The 10,678-nt window shown below is 37.2% G+C and overlaps 1 protein-coding gene across 8 annotated transcripts in view; it reads right to left on the reverse strand.

Moving 5' to 3' along the window:
- Window positions 1-10,678, reverse strand: part of LARP4 (La ribonucleoprotein domain family member 4) — a 70,025-nt gene that overhangs the window by 58,938 nt on the left and 409 nt on the right. The window contains exons 1-3 of one of the 8 annotated variants that reach the window (XM_015559642.1): window positions 10,459-10,530; window positions 9,851-10,011; window positions 183-231 (exon numbers count right to left, since the gene is read on the reverse strand). The exons of 2 other annotated variants lie outside the window; for them this stretch is intronic. The gene's annotated coding sequence lies outside the window, so the exon portion shown is untranslated. Of the gene's footprint in view, window positions 1-182; window positions 232-984; window positions 987-2,874; window positions 2,881-9,850; window positions 10,012-10,458; window positions 10,535-10,678 lie in introns of those variants that run through there. 5 more of the 8 variants (XM_015559641.1, XM_015559647.1, XM_015559643.1 and 2 more) reach the window with 5 other exon arrangements.

Here is a 10,678-nt window from a genome sequence, read left to right on the forward strand (position 1 = left end):
AAGAGGCATCCAATCAATGATTCTCATATTTGATGTTTCTATCTCTCTCTCCCTCTCCCTTCCTCTCTGAAATAAAAATATGTTAATAATGCTTTCCAGACAGCAGTTTTAACATAAAAGAACCAAGATTTAGGAAAAAGTCACCATAAATATGGAGAAGCCACCTCTTTGGTTTTACTTACCTATTTATTATCAGAAACAGATATCCCATGCCACTTAACACTACAAATGCTGAGAAACGGAAACAAAAGTATATAAATTGATTAAACTTATTTGCTCATGGCGTATCAATCTTCCAAGTTTATTTTTTACATCTCCAATATTGAGAGGAACACTAAATTGTATGTACCTAAACAAAATAAACACCTATTTTATCCAGCATAAAACTTCAAGATCCTAAAAGATGCTTAGGGGCATTTTATGGCAAGTAAAAGTGAAAATTAAAGTGGGATTTTTTTTTAACCCATTCTGACAGAATAATAACTTACATTTATGGAACACTGAATCCATCTTCACAACTACTTCAGTTAAATACCATTATCATCCACATTTTGCAGATAAGAAAAAGTTGCATAGCTATTAAGACAACCAGGATTTGAACCTTGGCAGTCTGGAGATTCTGCTGCTACTGCACTACAGTTGCCTCAGAGAAAACTTTAAGACAACTAGTTACAGACTAAGGCAGTGGTTCTCAACCTTCCTAATGCCGTGACCCTTTAATACAGTTCTTCATGTTGTGGTAACCCCCCAACCATAAAATTATTTTCATTGCTACTTCATAACTGTAATTTTGCTACTGTTATGAATTGTAATGTAAATATCTGATATGCAGGATGTATTTTCATTGTTACAAACTGAACATAATTAAAGCATAGTGATTAATCATAAAAATATGTAATTATATGTGTTTTCCGATGGTCTTAGGCGACCCCTGTGAAAGGGTCGTTCGACCCCCAAAGGGGTTGCGACCCACAAATTGAGAACCGCTGGACTAAGGACTATTACAAATCTTCTCACCAAGCCAAATGGTCCCTGGCCCCAGTTCTGCCTAGAGTGGCTAATAATCCAGAAGACATGGCTATCTATAGAAAATAGCCACCAGAGAGAACTAGGGTCCCTAGGGCAGAAGTCACTTCAGCTCTGCAATCATTTTTTAAAAATATGTTTTTATTGATTTTAGAGAGAGGGGGAGGGAGAGGGATAGACAGAAACACTGATGAGAGAGAAACTTAGATTGGCTGTCTGCTGCACAACCCCTACTGGGGGTTGAGCCCACAACCTGGCATATGCCCCAACCAGGAATCAACTCGGTGATCTCGTAGCTCATGGGTCCACGCTCAAACCAAGCCGGGCCTCTGCAATTTTTTAATACATTTTTATTTATTTTTTAGAGAAGAAAGAAGAGGGAATAAGGGAGGGGCAAAGGGAGGGGAAGGAGAGGGGATGGAAGAGAGAGGGGTAGAGGGGCAAGAGGGGTAGAGGGGAGGGGAGAGAGTGGAGAAGGGGGCAAAGGGGAAGGGAGAGGGAGAGAAACATCAATGTGAGAGTAACACATCCATCAGCTATCTCCTGCACACACACCCCCTGCTGAGGATCTAGCCCATGACCCTGGCATGGGCCCTGACTCGGAATCAAACCAGCAACCTTTCGCCACACAGGACGACACCCAACCGAGCGACACTAGCCAGGGTAACTGCAATTATGTAGCCAAGGTATAGCTAATTTTCAGTTACAAAAATACATATCCACGGTAGTTTATGCAATAAATTTTACCCTCTATCAAATGCATTTATCCTAATCTGAATTATTTTATCTGCAAGCTCCACAATGGCAGTGACCTTGTTTATGATTTACTTGCTCTCTAGTACCTTGAACAGTGACTAGCACACAGGCCAATAATAAAATTTGTAGAATGAATCAATGGACAAATATGTACTATGAGTGTTTCTCAAACTTGACTGTGCAAAAGAATCATCTATGGATCTTGATAAAATGCAGATTCAGAGTCAATACGAGGTTACAGGGTCAGAGAGTTTATATTCTAAAAAGCCCCTGGGTAAAGAAGTTTTCTGCTAATCTAGAGCTCACACTTGTAGTAACAAGTTAACTGGACCAGCCCAGGTCATTTTCCTCAAGCTCTCCAAGTTGTCAAGAGTCAAAATTCACTTACTTTCCACCATGGAAGAAAATCTTAAGTTTATTCATCAATAAAGATATTGGTGCTGTTCCTCTAGTATCAGAGGAAAAGACATCACCAAAGTCCCACTACTTCAGTCAGATGGCATCTGACAATTGTTTAAAAAACAAAATAAAACTGAGGCCTCTCTAGATTAGTGGCTTAATTTAGGGGTCATGGATTGAAATGAAAATATAATCAAAACTAGAGACTTCTAGAAAGTTCTACATGAGATTTATGAACTCCCTTACTAAAGATTAAAACTATTAATAGATATTTAGCATTTAAGTAATGTAAACAGTCCTCAAAGAACTGAGCCATTTACTTCAAATTGTTATCTGATAAAGGCAATGGCTAACTATACAAATGAACTTAAAAAAAAAAAACAACAATCCTCAAATGTCAGTATTAAATATCAAAATAATCCTTTTCAGAAAAGGGTGCCTTTTAACTCCCAGTGTTTATAGTCAAGTCAACAAATCATTTGTTACTTTTAAATGAAAACGACCACAAAACTGAGATGAAAGTTATCTTTCATAAGTATATATGAAAGCAGCAGCTCACATATGGTTTTTATGTACCAGATTCTATTCTAAGGGCTTTATATTAACTGTCAATCCTCTTAACAACCCTATAAGATGGATTTTTAATATTATCCTCATATATTACTATTATTCTCAACTTATAGATAAGAAAACTGAGAAACAGAAGTTTAAAAAAAACTTGCTCACCCTGACTGGTGTGGCTCAGTGTATAGAGCGTCAGCCTGTGGACTGAAAGGTCCCTGATTCGATTCCGTCAAAGGCATGTACCTTGGTTGCGGGCACATCCCCAGTGGGGGGTGTGCAAGAGGCAGCTGATCGATGTTTCTCTCTCATCAATGTTTCTGTCTATCCCTCTCCCTTCCTCTCTGTAAAAAAAAACAAAAAAAAATATTTAAAAAAAAAAAAAAAAACTTGCTCAAGGTCATACAATTAGAAAGTGGCTCTGCCTGAGCAGGCAGCCTGGCCCCAGAGTCCACGTTCTTAACCACTCTTTTACGCAACCTTGTACATAAATGTACCTTATCATTATTACTCAACCATTGCGCTCCTATTTTTTTCCTTCCCCCAACTCAAAAGACTAGAATAATCCTATTTCTCTTACCTTGCTCAACTGCAAATTTTGTAAATTCTATAAATTTACATTCTCACAGCCAATTCAACAAATATTTTAGTACCAACTATGTTACTCTGTTGATAAGGGGAAAAGTGCCAATAAACACACATTCAGCGAATCTTTGATTTCCTCTGAAAAATTATCATAAAAGCTAGGATATTTTTTAGCCCTAGCTGGTTTGGCTCAGTGGATGGAGTGTCGGCCTGTGGATCAAAGGGTCATGGGTTTGATTCCGGTCAAGGGGCCTGGTCTGGGCCCTGGTTGGGCATGTGCAGGAGGCAACCAATCAATGTGTTGCTCTCACATTGATGTTTCTGTCTTTCCCTCTCTCTTCAAAAAACCAAACCAAACAAAACAAAAAAACTAGGATATTTTTTAGAATGAAACGGGGTGAGACATCTGTTCCAGAACACAGGTGTACTATGACTGTCCAGGATGAAACGGGAAGTATGGTCTCCTCTACCTATTTTGCAGTTTGTGGTGTCTAATGGTATGGAATACTAGCAAACTACATGCTACACAAATTCTGATTACTCTTGACTTTTCTGTCCTGACACAGAAAATGCTTTTCTCAATAACATATAAATCAAACCTTAACTCATCTCTGGAATTTGGCTTTATGCCTACAGTTCATACCCTACTCCTAGTAATATTCATCTAAAGTACTCCTCTTGTCTTTGGTTTAGAGCCAGTAATTTATAAATTCAGAGATATTTTTTGAACCAAAGATTGGCTCAAATGGTCTAACAAAGCAACAGACAGGAAAGGAAATATGAGTATGTGATAGTCAAGTTTCTTTTTCTTGCATTTACTTAATACTTATACATTAGAAAAAGTTTTTTTTTCAATAGAGCAAATATGAAATGCCTATTTGCATTTTATCATTTATATCCCTTTAAATCTTACATGTAAATGAATCTGTATTTTTTTAAAAATATATATTTCTTTATTGATTTCAGAGAGGAAGGGAGAAGGAGAGAGACAGAAACATCAAAGATGAGAGAGAATCATTGACTGGCTGCCTCCTGCATGCCCCCGACTGGGGATCAAGCCCACAACCCAGGCATGTGCCCTTGGCCGGAATCGAACCTGGGACCCTTCAATCCACAGGCTGGCACGCTATCCCGGGCGGCCAGGGCGAATCTATATTTTTAACATACTAAAATCTTCCTTGTTTTATTTTTTTTAATTGATTTTTAGAGAGAGAGGGGAAGAGAAAAAGAAACACTGAGTTGTTGTTCCACCTATTTATGCATTCACTGATTGCTTCTTGTATGTGCCCTGACACGGGATCAAACCTGTAACTTTGTCGTATCAGGACAATACTCTAACCAACTGAGTTACTACATGGCCAGAGCTTCCCTCTTATTTTTAAAGTTTTATTTGTCCAATTAAAACTATACTCAAACTATAAAAAATTTTAATAAGGTAATTACCCTGTTTGGTTTACCCAAATCAGAACAAATTAGTAACAGGCTGAAATTAGAACTCAAAAAGTTACATCTCTTAAATCAGTGCTATCTCACAGTAATTATTGTAATTACCAGAGCTGCTATCATGTAGTTTTGACAAATTTACCAGAAATACTTAAAGAACAAATTTCAGTGGTTTTGAAAGGCAATTACTAACATACTGGACAATTTACATCACAATAGTTATTGTAATGGTTAAATGGTATTGTCTGTCAAGCATTACCTAATTATACCGTATTACAAGGCTTACCTAATATATAAACACCATAGACACCAGAAACACAAACCAGCTCTGCCAGAAGAAATTATTTATCTCAAATTATAAGTGGGAACTTGAGGCTCAAAAGTCCTCACTTGCCTCAGGTCATGCAAGGATTCCAAAACCCTTACAGAAAATTACAATGCATTAATACAAAAATTTACAATGTTTTCTAGAAGACTGAAAACCTCCCTCAAAAATTAAACTTTAAAGAAAACAAACTTAAGCAAAACACAGGATATAGGAAAGATAAATTAAAATGCTATCAACACTCACTTTTCACTTTCATTTAAGGATATTCAAGGAGGTTAGAATCTTTTTTATGACTTCAAATTGACAGCTGGATTCATTTCTCAACTTCCTCTACTTTCCATTCGTCGGCAAAACAAGATTCAGATGCCATTTCTAACTACAGGATCAACATCTTTATAGATATATATATATATCTATAGATACATATATACACATATTTTTATTGATTTCAGAAAGGAAGGTAGTGGGAGAGAAAGATAGAAACATAAATGATGAGAATCATGGATGGGCTGCCTCCGGCACACTCCCTACTGGGTAATGTAACCCTCAACAAAGGCATGTGCCCTGACCTGGAATGGAACCATGACCTCCTGGTCCATAGGTCAATGCTCACCACTAAACCACACCAGCTGGGCTCAAAATCTTTATTTTTAAGTCAATTGTTTTATTTTTATTTTTTTGTTAATCCTCATCCAAAGGATATTTTTCCATTGATTTTTAGAGAGAGTGGAAGGGAGAAGGAGAGACAGAAACATTGATGTGTGAAAGACACGTCTGATTGGTTGCCTCCTGCACACACCCCAACCAGGGCCAGGGAACCTGTAACCAAGGTAGGCGCCCCTAACCGAAATCGAACCCAAGACCCTTCAATCCATGGGGCTATGCTCTATCCACTGAGCCAAACCGGCCAGGGCTCAAATCTTTTTTTAAGCTCCTAAGTAGGAGACCAAAATCACAGATTTGAAATGTACATGTCTAGTATTAAGGATCATTTCTATTAACTGGGAATAATATGAAACTGGCATATCGTCTGAACAAATGAAAACTGATAAACAGTAGTTGAACACCAATATTTCTACTTTTTCACATACTGTATACTTTGAAGCACCACGAGATACTTTTATGTTCACCTGAGCCTTTTATTCCACTTTTCACACTTCAAAAATAATTTTTACTTTATTTTCAGTCCCTTATGTCTACAAATATTTTTATTCATTTTTAAATTCAGAATCAAGTTGCAATAAATATTCCAAAGTCAAATTGTTCAAAAAATCACTCAGCTATTCACTTACTTATAATTCTTCTTGGCAATCACTTCACAATTCATATAGTTATTTTCTTTCTTTCTAAGTCACTTTAAAAAAAAAATGATTTCTGCCGAAACTGGTTTGGCTCAGTGGATAGAGCGTCAGCCTGAGGACTGAAGGGTCCCGGGTTCGATGCCGGTCAAGGGCAAGTACCTGGGTTGCGGGCACATCCCCGGTGGGAGATGTACACGAGGCAGCTCATCAATGTTTCTCTCCCATCGATGTTTCTAACTGTCTAGCCCTCTCCCTTCCCCTCTGTTAGCTCCGTTGGTTAGAGCATTGTCCTGATATACCCAAGTTTGGGGGTTCCATCCCTGGTCTGGGCACATATAAGAATCAACCAATGGGACAGAGTGTTGGCCTGTAGATTGAAGGGTCCCAGGTTCAATTCTGGTCAAGGGCATGTACCTTGGTTGTGGGCACATCCCCAGTAGGGGGTGTGTAGGAGGCAGCTGATCAATGTTTCTCATCGATGTTTCTAACTCTACCCCTCTCCCTTCTCTCTGTCAAAAATCAATAAAATATATTTTTTAAAAAGAATCAACCAATGAATGCATAAATAAGTGGAATAACAAATCGCTGTTTCTCTCTCTCTCTCAAATAATTAAAAAATCATTTCTAGCCAGTGGTATCTAATAACTTTCTATAAATAATTATTTAAGCTAATGGAGAAAAACGGAGTACTGTGCACAGGCACACTACCTATGATTACTGTAATATAAAATTAATAAAAAATTATTCAGGCAAATATCCCATTATTTTCAGACACTAAGGCTAACCTAAAGTGCAAAATGTTATCACTTGAAAAAGCAGAAAACTTTGGAAGTCAGATAAATTATTTTTAAAATTATGTAAGATCTGGGGGAAGGGGAGAATGGGAGTTGATTAATGTGTACAGAGTTTCAGTTTTGCAAGATGAAGAGTCCCAGAGATGGATGATGGTGACAGTTGCACAACAATGTAAATGTACTTAATACCACTGAACTATACACTAAAATAGTGAAGATGATATATTTTGTTACGTGTATTTTACCATAATTAAAAATAATTTTTAAAAGTTATGTGAGAGTGATTAAAGCATCTTAGGGTACATAAAATTCATTGCTATCTAAAGTGGTTCTAAGTCTTCATTTTCAGAGAAAACCTCAAATAGAGACAGAAATCCTATTAAAACAAAACAAAACAAAATACTGCCAAACAATTAAAGCAGGCATAACTAGCTGAAAATATTAACCTGGGGGGGCGGGGGGGTAGTAGAGAGGAATGATGTGAAAAATGAATAAAATGTTAGCAAGCATAAAAAACATGAAAAATTTGCAAACTGTCTCCTTGGTGTTCAAAAGTTTAAATAACTCTCTAGTAGCCAAAAGAAGGGAGCTGTTTCAAACTTACAGAATTTGTTTTAAGAATTTATGTTGGGACATGTTTGACAATTTTGTGAATTATCCAAATATTTTTACCTCTTTCCAGAGAGCCACTGTGTGTCTCCTTTCAAAACAGAGGTGAGAAAAAAATAATAAACTACTGAAGTCTATATAGCCATTTGCCTGCAAGACCAAGTTAAAAAAAAGTGACATCTAAGTATTTTTAAAATAAGATTCCTTGTTTGCCTGCTAAAAGATTTTGAAGTAATTTAGAATCCTAATTGCAGCTTAAACATTCACTGGCTGTGCAATCATAGGCAAGTTTCTTAAGTTTTCTGTGCCTTAGTTTATCTCTAAAATGGAGATAATGCCACTACGTCAAAAGTAGGCTTGAACAGTTGTGTATATATAAATATGTGTGTATATATGTACATATATATGTATGTACATATACACACATACATGCAAAAACACTTAACAGGTCTGACACACAGTAATTACAATACATGTGCACACCACTATTATTATACTATTATCATTACTTTTATATATCCCACTGATTCCAGTTATAAATTAGTAAACTGGAGTCTCTCCAGAAAAATGCACTAAGAGATTTTGAACACAACTGCAGAGGACTCATAGATCCCAGATTAGAGAAGTCCAAAGATGATCCACTGCAACTTGGTTTTATAGTAAAGTGGTTCTTAAACTCTCCTGTGCCATGGACCTCTTCTCAGAATTACGTTCTTAAGTATATAAAATACTAAGAATCACAAAATAAACCAATTATATTTATCAAAGTATTTTTAAATTTCAAATTTAATAATAAATGTGCTTCACTGATACATTAAATAACAAGATTATATAAAATAAAGAGTAATGAGCATAAACAATGACAAGATTATGTTAAAACTAATACGATATGAAAATATTTCTCTTGTTGCATCCATTAAAATTACAAGAATTTTCATTTTTAGATTTCAATTAGAAGCTAGTGAAAATAAGCAATTTTTTTTCCTTAACCAAGTTCATGGACTTCCTCATTCTATCGAGGGACCTAAATTAAAAACTTTTGGCTCAGGGGAAAGTACAAAAATAAGTTCTGAAGCCAGAGCTTTATGTTGTAGAAGTCAGACTTCAGACTTTAGTCCCCACATTATTCACACCTGAATGACCTTAGACATCAAACTTCTGAGCTTGGGTTCACTTATTTAGAATAATTCCTATAACATGAAGTTACAAGGATCAAATATTAGTTAACAAAATGCTAAATGACCAGTGTTGTTTTTTAGTTTTTTCATTGATTTTAACATATATTCAGCCCCAAATATGTAGTGACATTAATTTTCAATAAAACTCATAGGAGAAACATTTAAAATCATATACTGATTTGCAAAGAAAATGAATGATTAATGGAAACAATTTTATGTAAACAGTTTAGCGAGAGCCATGATTTGTCATTAGAATGACTTGTATCTAAATCTCAATCCCACTACTTTACTTTTACTAAATTACTTAACCTCTCCACCTCTCATCTGTAAAATACTGCTTTGTTGTTTTAGAAACGAGAGGATCTAGCATCAACACTCAATAAATGGAGCTATTATTACACTTCACATTTTAACAAAGCCAAAGAAATCAACTTGGAACTCAAAAGTTTATTTTGGAATTATGCTGATATAAATAAAACTTCACAGTCCTTCTTTTGCCTGGCAAAACACTGAAATCTGCACCACTGAAACGGCATAACATTCCTAACACAAACTGGCATTGTTTAAAATCATAATCTGATTTCTTTTTCTGCCCAATGAAAAAAGAGTATAAAAATCGGTCAACAGAATGGCTTCAATCAATTTTAAAACTTTTCATGATTCGCCTGGAATATCCTAATGAATGTTTATTATCAACGGTGGACATACTCTAAAGTAACTGTGTCAATTTAAAGCCCAATTTAAAGCTCTCACATTGATCAGATACACTGAAGATTAAAAAGTGAGCGCATGTCATTTTCTTTACCCGGAATATTTACAGATTAATATCCCTCCCTTCCCCCGGAAAGACTGGCCGATCAATTATACAACCTGTAAATTCCTTCCCTCATTGAAAAGATTCTTTTATGGGCATAGTTAACAAGTGCCAAGTTGCGAAGTTGCAGCTTTGCTGGTTTGACGTTTTCACAATGCAAGAACAGTATGATCAGGAATCTACTCAAAGCTTTAGCCAGGCAGTCAGCTGATGCTCACTGCACACAAGAGAAAGACAGAAAGAAGAGAAATTAAACCTCGAATATTTGTGTAAGGCAGCTATCTATTACCTAAAATTAAAACAGGCCAACAGCTGACGTTCCAATTACAAGTTTAAAAAAGCGTTTATATCGTTAAGTCACAATACAAAAATTGGCTTTCCCCGGACTTAGGTTTCTCTCGTGCTTGGAATTTTCTTTGCAAAGGGCTTGTAGCCGTTCAAAAAAAACCACGTCCTCGTCCCGGAGCCGCTGCTTGAGTAACTTTTACAAAAGGTCAAAGCGGTGCCTTTCAAACCTTCCGAACCCTGTTGGCTTCTCCTCGGTTCACAGCAACTCACTTTCCACCCACAGAACGTTCCAACAGAGACCAAGACACGGGGACCCAACAAAACTGGGTGGGGGTTGCAGAAAGGAGCTGGCAACTTTCTTCCCCAGCACACATACCGAATTTCACCTTCCTCGCTCCGCCGCCCCACATGTTGCTCGCCTCTCCCAGCGGGCCCCGCGCACCTCGCTCCCACCCCCGGAACGCGCCCACCTGATCGTCCTTCCCCGCAGGCTCCGCCCCCCGCGCCCGTTGGCCTCCGCCAGGGGCTCCATATGGGACACCTTCCCCTTCCTCCGAGCCTCACGCCCCTCCAGACCAGGCTCGCGTCCCCCGATT

Source organism: Myotis davidii, unplaced genomic scaffold, assembly GCF_000327345.1.
Source record: "Myotis davidii unplaced genomic scaffold, ASM32734v1 scaffold233, whole genome shotgun sequence".
Lineage (NCBI taxonomy): Eukaryota > Metazoa > Chordata > Mammalia > Chiroptera > Vespertilionidae > Myotis > Myotis davidii.